We start from the raw sequence: 13,853 nt of genomic DNA, 5'->3' as shown, positions 1-13,853 counted from the left end.
CCGTATATAAAGGAGCAAGGGGAGGAGGCCGGCCGGCCCTATAGGCGTGCCAAGGAGGAGTCCTCCTCCTAGTAGGAGTAGGACTCCTACTAGGAGGGGGAAAGGAAGTGGGGAGGGAGAAGGAAAGGGGGGCGCCGCCCCCCTCTCCTAGTCCAATTCGGACCAGGGGGAGGAGGCGCGCGGCCCACCCTGGCTGCCCCTCTCTCTCTCCGCTAAGGCCCATATGGCCCATTACTTCTCCCGGGGGGTTCCGGTAACCCTCTGGCTCTCTGCTTTTCTCCGAAATCACCCGGAACACTTCCGGTGTCCGAATATAGCCATCCAATATATTAATCTTTATGTCTCGACCATTTTGAGACTCCTTGTCATGTCCGTGATCACATCCGGGACTCCGAACTAACTTCGGTACATCAAAAACTCATAAACTCATGTAACTGTCATCGAAACCTTAAGCGTGCGGACCCTACGGGTTCGAGAACAATGTAGACATGACCGAGACATGTCTCCGGTCAATCACCAATAGCGAAACCTGTCTGCTCATATTGGCTCCCACATATTCTACGAAGATCTTTATCGGTCAGACCGCATAACAACATACGTTGTTCCCTTTGTCATCGGTATGTTACTTGCCCGAGATTCGATCGTCAGTATCTCAATACCTAGTTCAATCTCGTTACCGGCAAGTCTCTTTACTCGTTATGTAATACATCATCCCGCAACTAACTCATTAGTTGCAATGCTTGCAAGGCTTATGTGATGTGCATTACCGAGAGGGCCCAGAGATACCTCTCCGACAATCGGAGTGACAAATCCTAATCTCGAAATACGCCAACCCAACATTTACCTTTGGAGACACCTGTAGAGCTCCTTTATAATCACCCAGTTACGTCGTGACGTTTGGTAGCACACAAAGTGTTCCTCTGGCAAACGGGAGTTGCATAATCTCATAGTCATAGGAACATGTATAAGTCATGAAGAAAGCAATAGCAACATACTAAACGATCGGGTGCTAAGCTAATGGAATGGGTCATGTCAATCACATCATTCTCCTAATAATGTGATCCCGTTAATCAAATGACAACACATGTCTATGGTTAGGAAACATAACCATCTTTGATTAATGAGCTAGTCAAGTAGAGGCATACTGGTGACGTTTAGTTTGTCTATGTATTCACACAAGTATTATGTTTCCGGATAATACAATTCTAGCATGAATAATAAACATTTATCATGATATAAGGAAATAAAATAATAACATTATTATTGCCTCTAGGGCATATTTCCTTCAGTAGTGTGCCGACGGTGATCACATCAACCTTGGAACCATTTCTGACGCGCGTCGTTACCTCGTCCTTAGCGAATCTTTGTTTAATCTGTAGCCCCTGTTTTGAGTTGCAAATATGAGCAACAGAACCAGTATCAAATATCCAGGCGCTACTACGAGCATTAGTAAGGTACACGTCAATAACATGTATATCAAATATACCTTTCACTTTGACATCCTTCTTATTCGCCAAATACTTGGGGCAGTTCCGCTTCCAGTGACCGGTCCCTTTGCAGTAGAAGCACTCAGTTTCAAGCTTAGGTCCAGACTTGGGCTTCTTCTCGGGAGTAGAAACTTGCTTGCTATTCTTCTTGAAGTTCCCCTTCTTCCCTTTACCCTTTTTCTTGAAACTAGTGGTCTTGTTAACAATCAACACTTGATGCTTGCTACGTCTTGAGCTTGCGTTGGTTTTCCCCGAAGAGGAAGGGATGATGCAGCAGAGTAGCATAAGTATTTCCCTCAGTTTTTGAGAACCAAGGTATCAATCGTACCTCGTACCTGCACAAAGCGATAGCTACTCGCAACCAACGCGATTAGGGGTTGTCAATCCCTTCACGGTCACTAACGAGAGTGAGATCTGATAGATATAATATTTTTGGAATTTTTGATATAAAGATGCAAAGTAAAAAGTAAAAGCAAAGTAAAAAAGCAAAGCAAGATTAAAGTGATGGAGATTGATATGATGAGAATAGACCCTGGGGCCATAGGTTTCACTAGTGGCTTCTCTCAAGAGCATAAGGATTCTATGATGGGTGAACAAATTAATGTTGAGCAATTGACAGAATTCAGCATAGTTATGAGAATATCTAGGCATGATCATGTATATAGGCATCACGTCCATGACAAGTAGATCAAAACGATTATGCATCTACTACTATTACTCCACTCATCGACCGGTATCCAGCATGCATCTAGAGTATTAAGTTAAAAACAGAGTAATGCCTTAAGCAAGATGACATGATGTGGAGAGATAAATTCATGCAATATGAAATAAACCCCATCTTGTTATCCTCGATGGCAATGATACAATACGTGCCTTGCTGCCCCTTCTGTCACTGGGTAAGGACACCGCAAGATCGAACCCAAAGCTAAGCACTTCTCCCATGGCAAGAACTACCAATCTAGTTAGCCAAACCAAACGGATAATTCGAAGAGACTTGCAAAGATAACCAATCATACATAAAAGAATTCAGAGAAGATTCAAATATTATTCGTAGATAGACTTGATCATAAACCCACAATTCATCGGTCTCAACAAACACACCGCAAAAAGAAGATTACATCGAATAGATCTCCACAAGAGAGGGGGGAGTTTGTATTGAGATTCAAAGAGAGAGAAGAAGCCATCTAGCTACTAACTATGGACCCGAAGGTCTGAGGTAAACTACTCACACTTCATCGTTTGGGGGTACGTGTGTATATATAGGAGGAAGAAGTACGCCGGAGGAGCAACGAGGGGCCCACGAGGCAGGGGGCGCGCCCTAGGGGGGTGCCCCCCACCCTCGTGACCGCCTCTTTTATTCCTTGGAGCAGGGCCCAAGTCTCCTGGATCACGTTCGGTGAGAAAATCACGTTCCCGAAGATTTTATTCTGTTTGGACTCCGTTTGATATTCCGTTTATCTCAAACGCTGAAATAGGCAAAAACAGCAATTCTGGGCTAGGCCTCCGGTTAATAGGTTAGTCCCAAAAATAATATAAAAGTGGAAAATAAAGCCCAATATAGTCCAAAACAGTAGATAATATAGCATGGAGCAATCAAAAATTATAGATACGTTGGAGACGTATCAATGCTCCTTCATGATTTCTACCTCCGCAACCTTTAGCATCGCGAAGAGCTCGGTAATTGTGTTTTCCATACCTTGCATATTATAGTTCATCACGAAGCCTTTATAGCTTGGTGGCAGTGATTGAAGAACTCTGTCAATGACACTATCATCAGGAAGATTAACTCTCAACTGAGTCAAGTGGTTATGGTACCCACACATTCTGAGTATGTGTTCACTGACATAACTATTCTCCTCCATTTTGCAGCTGTAGAACTTGTTGGAGACTTCATATCTCTCAACTCGGGCATTTTCTTCAAATATTAACTTCAACTCCTGGAACATCTCATATGCTCCATGACGTTCAAAATGTCTTTGAAGTCTCGATTCTAAGCCGTAAAGCATGGCAGACTGAACTATCGAGTAGTCATCAGCTTTGCTCTGCCAGACGTTCCTAATGTCCGGAGTTGCTCCTGCAGCGGGTCTTGCACCTAGCGGTGCTTCCAGGATGTAATTCTTTTGTGCAACAATGGGGATAATCCTGAAGTTACAGACCCAGTCCGTGTAGTTGCTACCATCATCTTTCAACTTAGCTTTCTCTAGGAACGCATTAAAATTCAAGGGAACGGTAGCACGGGCCATTGATCTACAACAACATAGATAGGTAAAAACTACCAGGTACTAAGTTCATGATAAATTAAAGTTCAATTAATCATATTACTAAGAACTCCCACTTAGATAGACATCCCTCTAGTCATCTAAATGATCACGTGATCCATATCAACTAAACCAAGTCTGATCATCACATGAGATGGAGTAGTTTTCAATCGTGAACATCACTATGTTGATCTATCTACTATATGATTCACGTTCGACCTTTCGATCTCAGTGTTCCGAGGTCATATCTGCATATGCTAGGCTCGTCAAGTTTAACCCGAGTATTCTGCACGTGCAAAACTGGCTTGCACCCATTGTATGTGAACGTAGAGCTTATCACACCCGATCATCACATGGTGTCTCGGCACGATGAACTGTTGCAATGGTGCATACTTAGGGAGAACACGTGTACCTTGAAATTTAGTGAGGGATCATCTTATAATGCTACCGCCGTACTAAGCAAAATAAAGGAGAAACATCACATGCAATCAGAATATGTGACATGATATGGCCATCATCATCTTGTGCCTTTGATCTCCATCTGCAAAGCACCGTCATGATCTCCATCGTCACCGGCTTGATACCTTGATCTCCATCGTAGCTTCGTTGTTGTCTCGCCTACTATTGATTCTACGACTATTGCTACCACTTAGTGATAAAGTAAACCAATTACATGGCGATTGCATTTCATATAATAAAGCGACAACCATAAGGCTCCTCCCAATTGCCGATAACTTTTGCAAAACATGATCATCGCATACAACAATTTCTATCTCATCACGTCTTGACCATATCACATCACAACATGCCCTGCAAAAACAAGTTAGACGTCCTCTACTATGTTGTTGCAAGTTTTACGTGGCTGATACGGGATTCTAGCAAGAACCATTCTTACCTACGCATCAAAACCACAAAGATTTTTCGTCAAGTGTGTTGTTTTAACCTGCAACAAGGACCATCCGTAGTCAAACTTGATTCAACTAAAGTTGGAGAAACAGACACCCGCCAGCCACCCATGTGCAAAGCACGTCGGTAGAACCAATCTCATGAACGCGGCCATGTAATGTAGGACCGGGCCGCTTCATCCAACAATACCGCCGAATCAAAGTAAGACGTTGGTGGTAAGCAGTATGACTATTATCGGCCACAACTCTTTGTGTTCTACTCGTGCATAACATCTATGCATAGACCTGGCTCTGATGCCACTGTTGGGGAACGTAGCATGCAATTTCAAAAAAATTCCTACTATCACGCAAGATCTTTCTAGGAGATTCATAGCAATGAGAGGAGGAGAGTGTGTCCATATACCCTCGTAGATCGAAAGCGGAAGCGTTAGGTTAACACGGTTGATGTAGTCGAACGTCTTCACGATCCAACCGATCCAAGTACCGAACGTATGGCACCTCTGTGTTCAGCTCACGTCCAGCTCGATGACGTCCCTCGAGCTCTTGATCCAGTAGAGGGTCGAGGAAGAGTTCCGATAGTACGACGGCATGGTAACGGTGATGGTGATGTGATCCGTGCAGGGCTTCGCCTAAGCATTACGACGCTATGACCCGAGGAGTAAACTGTGGAGAGCGGAACTGCACAAGGCTAAGAGAAATCTTGTTGTACCTTTGGGGTGCCCCCCACCCTCGTATATAAAGGGGGCAGGAGGAAGCCGGCGGCCAGGAGGGGCGCGCTAAGGGGGGAATCCTACTTGGACTCCTAGTCCGAGTAGGATCCGCCCCCCCCCCTTTTCCTTTCTCCACCAGAGGGAATAGGAAGGAGAGGGAGAGGGAAGGGGGGACGCCCCCTCCTCCTTGTCCTATTCGGACTCCCTAGGAGGGGGGCGCGTGCCACCCCCCGCGGGCTTCCCTCTCTCTCCCTTTAGGCACATGTAGGCCCAACACTTCCCTGGGGGGTTCCGGTAACCCCTCGGTACTCCGGAAAAATACCTGAATCACTCAGAACCATTCCGATGTCCGAATACTACCTTCCAAATATATGAATCTTTACCAATCAACCATTTTGAGACTCCTCGTCATGTCCGTGATCCCATCCGGGATTCCGAACAAACTTCGGTCACCAAAACACATAACTCATAATACAAATCGTCATCGAACGTTAAGCATGCGGACCCTACGGGTTCGAGAACTATGTAGACATGACCGAGACATGTCTTCGGTCAATAACCAATAGCGGAACCTGGATGCTCATATTGGCTCCTACATATTCTACGAAGATCATTATCGGTCAAACCGCATAACAACATACGTTATTCCCTTTGTCATCAGCATGTTACTTGCCTGAGATTCGATCATCGGTATCCTCATACCTAGTTCAATCTCGTTACCGGCAAGTCTCTTTACTCATTCCATAATGGATCATCCCGCAACTAACTCATTAGTGACATTGATTGCAAGGCTTATAGTGATGTGCATTACCGAGAGGGCCCAGACATACCTCTCCGATACACAGAGTGACAAATCCTAATCTTGATCTATGCCAACTCAACAAACACCTTCAGAGACACCTGTAGAGCATCTTTATAATGACCCAGTTACGTTGTGACATTTGATAGAACACAAGGTGTTCCTCCGGTATTCAGGAGTTGCACAATCTTATAGTCAGAGGAATATGTACCAGTCATGAAGAAAGCAATAGCAATAAAACTAAATGATCATAATTCTAAGCTAACGGATGGGTCTTTTCCATCACATCATTCTCTAATGATGTGATCACGTTCATCAAATGACAACACATGTCTATGGTCAGGAAACTTAACCATCTTTGATTAACGAGCTAGTCAAGTAGAGGCATACTAGGGACACTCTGTTTTGTCGATGTATTCACACATGTACTAACTTTCCGGTTAATACAATTCTAGCATGAATAATAAACATTTATCATGATATAAGGAAATATTAATAACAACTTTATTGTTGCCGCTAGGGCATATTTCGTTCAGAAAGGTGATGGGCGGTACTGCAAGATTCATCGGACCAAAGGCCATGATCTTCAAGAGTGCTATCAGGTCGAGCAGCTAGTAAAGAGACAGAGAGTAGAGTATGAGAAGTGTGACAAGGAAAAGGGTCAGAATGTTGCTGGCGGTAAGGGCCGAGGCGGTAAAGTAAATCGCCCTGGCAAACCCATTCAGAACCAAGCAAAAACCCGCCAGAGGTCGAGAGAAAGAAGCATGTGATGATGAGAGTGATGGAGGGGATGAAGAGGAAACCAGTAAGAAGGGTTTCAGAAGGCCACTGACGCCCTGTGCATTGACGGGGGTGCATCTTTGCACACCTCTCACTGCCAGCTTATGCGGTGGGCACGAGAAGTCAATGTCGTGGAACCAGTGCTAGAGGCCCGGAAGCCTCTCAAATGGTCACGCACGCACATCATCTTTGACGAAGAGGATCATCCTAACCGCACCACAGCGGTCGGGTGTTTGCCATTGTTGGTCACTCAAACAATTCGCAACCTCAAGGTCACAAAAATGTTGGTGGACAGCGGGGTCGAGTTGAATCTGATCTCCCCGGCAGTTATCAGAAACTTCAGATAGCATAGGATGAGTTGAAGGCCGCCGGCACATTTCAAGGAGTTCATCCTGGCAGGAGTCATCCTAAGGGAAAGATCACATTGCCGATGACGTTTGAGGGAGAGCTGAACTACCGGACCGAGAAGATTGTGTTTGATGTGGTTGATCTCCCGCTACCGTACAATGGGATCCTTGGCCACCCAGCCCTTGCTAAATACATGGCGGCATCCCACTATGCCTACAACACCTTGAAGATGCCTAGGCCTTTGGGGGTCATTATCATCCCATCAGATGAGAAGGATGCAATCATATGCGTGGATAAGATGTACCGGGACGCAGTCGCGGTAGAGGCGGCGGCAGCAGCAGTTACCACCAAGGCGGACAGAGGAAGGAAGAAGGGTAGCAAGAAAGCCGGCAAGGAATTCGGGAAGCATACCTCTTCGGAGTGTGCTGCACCTGTCGATGACTTGCTGGAGAGTTCCAACAGCAAGAGGTCCAAGGTCACTGCGCCCCAAGTGAAGAAGGTCCCGGCAGGGTGCTACATCTTGAGCTTGCGTTGGTTTTCCCTTGAAGAGGAAAGGGTGATGTAGCACAATAGCGTAAGTATTTCCCTCAGTTTTGAGAACCAAGGTATCAATCCAGTAGGAGACTACACACAAGTCCCTCGTACCTGCACAAACAAACAAGAACCTCGCAACCAACGCGATAAAGGGGTTGTCAATCCCTTCACGGTCACTTACGAGAGTGAGATTTGATAGAGATAATAAGATAAATATTTTTGGTATTTTTATTGTATAGATTGGAAAATAAAGATTGCAAAATAAACGGTAATAGAAATAGCAAGTTGATATGAAAATAATATGATGGAAGATAGACCCGGGGGCATGGGTTTCACTAGTGGCTTCTCTCAAGATAGAAAATTCTACGGTGGGTGAACAAATTACTGTCGAGCAATTGATAGAAAAGCGCATAGTTATGAGAATATCTAGGCATGATCGTGTATATAGGCATCACGTCTGCGACAAGTAGACCAAAACGATCCTGCATCTACTACTATTACTCCACACATCGACCGCTATCCAGCATGCATCTAGAGTATTAAGTTCATAAGAACAGAGTAACGCATTAGGCAAGATGACATGATGTAGAGGGATAAACTCAAGCAATATGATATAAACCCCATCTTTTTATCCTCGATGGCAACAATACAATACGTGCCTTGCTGCCCCTGCTCTCACTGGGAAAGGACACCGCAAGATTGAACCCAAAGCTAAGCACTTCTCCCATTGCAAGAAAGATCAATCTAGTAGGCCAAACCAAACTGATAATTCGAAGAGACTTGCAAAGATATTTAAATCATGCATAAAAGACTTCAGAGAAAAATCAAATATTGTTCATAGATAATCTTGATCATAAACCCACAATTCATCAAATCTCGACAAACACACCGCAAAAAGAATTACATCGAATAGATCTCCAAGAGAATCGAGGAGAACTTTGTATTGAGATCCAAAGAGAGATAAGAAGCCATCTAGCTAATAACTATGGACCCGAAGGTCTGTGGTAAACTACTGACACATCATCGGAGAGGCTATGGTGTTGATGTAGAAGCCCTCCATGATCGATTCCCCTCCGGCGGAGCGCCGAAAAAGGCCCCAAGATGGGATCTCACGGGTACAGAAGGTTGTGGCAGTGGAAATTGGGTTTCGTGGTGCTCCCGGATGTTTTCGGGGTATATGGGTATATATAGGAGGAAGAAGTACGTCGGTGGAGCTGCATGGGGCCCATGAGGGTGGGGGGCGCGCCTCCCTGCCTCGTGGCCTCCTCGCATCTTTCTTGATGTAAACTCCAAGTCTCCTGGATCGCGTTTGTTCCAAAAATAACTCTCCCGAAGGTTTCATTCCGTTTGGATTCCGTTTGATATTCCTTTTCTGCGAAGCACTGAAATAGGCAAAAACACAGCAATTTGCACTGGGCCTTTGGTTAGTAGGTTAGTCCCAAAAATAATGTAAAAAAGGTATATTAAAGCCCATTAAACATCCAAAGCAGGTAATATAATAGCATGGAACAATCAAAAAATATAGATACGTTGGAAACGTATCAAGCATCCCCAAGCTTAATTCCTGCTCGTCCTCGAGTAGGTAAATGATAAAAACAGAATTTTTTATGTGGAATGCTACCTAGCATAATTCTCAATGTAATTTTCTTTATTGTGGCATGAATGTTACGATCCGAAAGATTCAAGACAAAATTCTAATGTTGACATAAAAATAATAATACTTCAAGCATACTAGCAAAGCAACCGTGTCTTCTCTAAATAACATGGCCAAAGAAATTTATCCCTACAAAATCATATAGTCTGGCTATGCTCCATCTTCACCACACAAAAATATTTAAATCATGCACAACCCCGATTACAAGCCAAGCAATTGTTTCATACTTTTGATGTTCTCAAACTTTTTCAATCTTCACGCAATATATGAGCGTGAGCCATGGACATAGCACTATAGGTGGAATAGAATGGTGGTTGTGGAGAAGACAAAAAGGAGAAGATAGTCTCACATCAACTAGGCGTATCAATGGGCTATGGAGATGCCCATCAATAGATATCAATGTGAGTGAGTAGGGATTTCCATGCAATGAATGCACTAGAGCTATGAGTGTATGAAAGATCAATAAGAGAACTTAAGTGGGTGTGCATCCAACTTGCTTGCAAATGAAGACCTAGGGCATTTTGAGGAAGCCCATCATTGGAATATACAAGCCAAGTTCTATAATGTAAAATCCCCACTAGTATATGAAAGTGACAACATAGGAGACTCTCTCTATCATGAAGATCATGGTTCTACTTTGAAGCACAAGTGTGGTAAAAGGATAGTAGCATTGTCCCTTCTCTCTTTTTCTCTCATTTTTTTATTTTCTTATTTTCTTTTTTTTGGGCCTTCTCTTTTTTATGGCCTTTCTCTCTTTTTTCGTCCAGAGTCTCATCCCGACTTGTGGGGGAATCATAGTCTTCATCATCCTTTCCTCACATGGGACAACTCTCTAATAATGATTATCATCACACTTTTATTTACTTACAACTCGAAAAATTGCAACTCAATACTTAGAACAAAATATGACTCTATGTGAATGCCTCCGGCGGTATGACTCATGAATGACATGTATGAAAGAATTATAAAGGTGGCTTTGCCACAAATACGATGTCAACTACATGATCATGCAAAGCAAAATGACAATGATGAAGCGTGTCATAACAAACGGAACACTGGTAAGTTGCATGGCAATATATCTCAGAATGGCTATGGAAATGCCATAATAGGTAGGTATGGTGGCTATTTTGAGGAAGGTATATGGTGATTTTATGGTACCGGCGATAGTTGCGCGGTACTAGAGAGGCTAGCAATGGTGGAAGGGTGAGAGTGCGTATAATCTATGGACTCAACATTAGTCATAAAGAACTCACATAATTATTGCAAAAATCTATTAGTTATCGAAACAAAGTACTACGCGCATGCTCCTAGGGGGATAGATTGGTAGGAAAAGATCGTCGCTCGTCCCCGACCGCCACTCATAAGGAAGACAATCAATAAATAAATCATGCTCCGAATTCTTCACATAACGGTTCACCATACATGCATGCTACGGAAATCACAAAATTTAGAACAAGTATTTCTAAAATTCACAACTACTCAACTAGCACGACTCTAATATCACCATCTTCATATCTCAAAACAATCATCAAGTATCAAACTTCTCATAGTATTCAATGCACTTTTTATGATAGTTTTTATTATACCCATCTTGGATGCCTATTATATTAGGACTAATTTTATAGCCAAAGAAAATTACCATGTTGTTCTAGAGGACTCTCAAAATGATATAAGTGAAGCATGAGAGATCAATAATTTCTATAAAATAAAACCACCACCGTGCTCTTAAAGATATAAGTGAAGCACATCACTACAAGGATACCCCCTATAAAGCAACACATAGTGTACAACATTTTAATTATATGTTGTAAAATTCACAATAGATACACATATATAACCATTGTAGGATATGCGTTGTAGACTTGTAGCTCGTGACCCATGTACTAGATTGCAACCAGCCACAACTAAGTAAAGCCCAAATGCACTAACCCAGCCCAGCCCCAAGTTAGCTTTCACGATTAGGTCATTCCTTGTCCCCACAGTGTCGCCTATTCCTCTCGAGCCTCCCATGCCGGCCACCGCCCCTCGTCACCGCTCCCCTGCGACCAACTCCTTTGCACGGCTGCGACCTACCTGCATCCTGACGCGCCGCCCCTCACCACTCCCCTGCTGCCCTGCATACCGGCGCGCCGCCCCTCGTCATGGCACTCCTGCAACCAACGGCGAATCTAAGGTACGGCAATGTACAGTATCGGGCCTGCCCACCAAGTTTTCCCCCAAACCCAAGACAATCTCATGTACCAACGACGCATGTTCTTAGCGCGCGATCCGTCCTTGCCATCGTCCAATTCGCAGCTGTTGCCGATGTAACCAGCGGGCCACGCCCAAAATACCTGCCTCACAAATGTACTTTGCTAAATTGACCATCCACCTCCACAGTACTATGCATGTAAACGCCGTCCGAATTGGCATGACGAGTCAGAGAGGAAAGCAGGGCAGGACCTGAGCACGCTTACTAATAGGACTGGATGGATACTGCTACCATAGATCTCATTCTAGGTATGACTACATCTATTTTTTTCTTTGTAAAGGAAAGAAGATCAGCAAGGTAGCACCCAATCTGTTCAACTGTTCATTAACGCACGATTAAGCTCGCAAAGTAGCACCCAATCTCAATAGTGATTCGTCCACTTATTAATATTACATGCAAGGTAATGATCGGGCCTCTCTATACTATGCAAATTGATATGCTTGAGCAACAACAAAGTGCAGCAATTAATTTAACTAACATATATTAACTACAAACATATCAGAGATTGTAAATCAAGTTGACTATCATGCACTATATATAAGACTTTTACTACTGTACGTCTTAACTTAGTCTGCATGGCTTGCACTGCACTTGCTGCAACCAGAGTATGTATATGGTTTCTTCTGTATTGCCATGTTGGCTTTGAAACTGAGCAGAATTATTTAAATTGCTTATTAATATTAGTTATTTATTTATATTTTGCATATTGGTGCTTCTTTTCCTTTCTAAAATAAAAGTTGATCTTTGAGTTATGTTAGTCAGATATGATTATTATGCCAGACTATATCATCAGCAAGGTGTTTTTAGTACCAAATGATGAATATTTCAACCACTATTTGGCGGTAAGTTAGACGCTTTCCCTTACTTTCCAAAAGTAATATAGGTGCTTCTGTTACAGTTGGGAGTTGATGTATTGTTATCTCAGTATGGTGGCCAATACAAATTATATTCTATATTCATATGCACTTTCAGACCAGATAAAGCGTAATTGTATTATCTTTTGACTCTCTTCATGGTAACATGGTATCTCGATGTATCCTCTTAAAAAAATCATGAGAAATATTTTAATATTAGAAGTTTGCCTTTTCAACTAAAAAAGGATATTAGTATTTGTGGATATCATGAGTTCAGGACACTGTGCTCCTATAGACATATTTTTTGGGGTACTATTCCGCATTAAAAGTCAGGAACATGTTCTATTCTGCCTATTGTATGTATGAATGATGGAAAGACCAAACGGTTTTGTTTTGCAAATTCCATACGGGAAGGGAAAGAACAAACTAGATAAGAGGATTAACCTGTGATGTACTACTATTTTTCAGTACTATGTACTCATGAAATACACTCCAAGGAAACAAGCGCCTACAAATTGTCCCTCTAAAATTAAGGTATTCCTGTAGCCATTCCACGATAAATTAGTTACTCTTTTAGCAATTTCAATATAAATTTGTTGGTTTGCCCAATAAGATGTTCCTAGAAAGCTAGAACAGTATACACACTATCGATTTGCAACCATCCTTTTTTGGGTCCAGATATTCAACTCTCACTTTTGTTCGTTGCCCACAAAATATTTACTCATCATTATTTGTGCCATTTGTAATATTTATGTCACTATGCATCACAAAAAACATATGTTCTATTGTATTTGCAGCACACAAATTGTCATGGTTTGTTTTCAGTTTAAAAGAAAACAAATGTTTACTTGAGCTAATTACCACATGTACCAGTTAGGTATGTGGCATGCAAGTAGAGGAGAGGATGAACTTGAGAACTACCAATTTTGCCTCATATTTGATCTGATAAGGTAAGTTTCTTCATAGCTTTTGTCGATGGATGTGAAAATATATGTGCCATCAAGCATACTTTTATTTTCTATGATCATATTGATGCTTTAAATCTTAGGCCTAATATATTGCAAATTCTAAAGACATACGAATCTTCTTGCGTATGGTCTGTAAATCTAAGAAATTTCCCACCAATCCTTTTTGGTGTCTTCTCCTAACCATACCAGACCAAGGCCACCATCATGAGAATAAGTGTGCATTGTACAAGGCTTCTGTTGAAGCTAACTATTGATGTCATATTGAAGCTAACTATTTTAGATCACCATAGTAGTTATTCCCAGCT

At 42.6% G+C, this 13,853-nt stretch overlaps 1 long non-coding RNA gene across 1 annotated transcript; it reads left to right on the top strand.

The window, feature by feature from the left end:
* Positions 1–12,431: 12,431 nt before the first annotated feature.
* LOC125512261 lies at positions 12,432–13,498 on the top strand. The gene is made up of 3 exons (XR_007285279.1): positions 12,432–12,568; positions 13,049–13,114; positions 13,454–13,498. It is a non-coding gene; the product is annotated as an uncharacterized LOC125512261 (long non-coding RNA).
* Positions 13,499–13,853: the final 355 nt, after the last annotated feature.

The sequence above is a fragment of the Triticum urartu genome, chromosome 6 (genome assembly GCF_003073215.2).
Source record: "Triticum urartu cultivar G1812 chromosome 6, Tu2.1, whole genome shotgun sequence".
In the NCBI taxonomy this organism is placed as follows: Eukaryota; Viridiplantae; Streptophyta; class Magnoliopsida; order Poales; family Poaceae; genus Triticum; species Triticum urartu.
The sequence above is the reverse complement of the archived record's forward strand: the minus strand, read 5'-3'. Positions and strand labels throughout refer to the sequence as shown.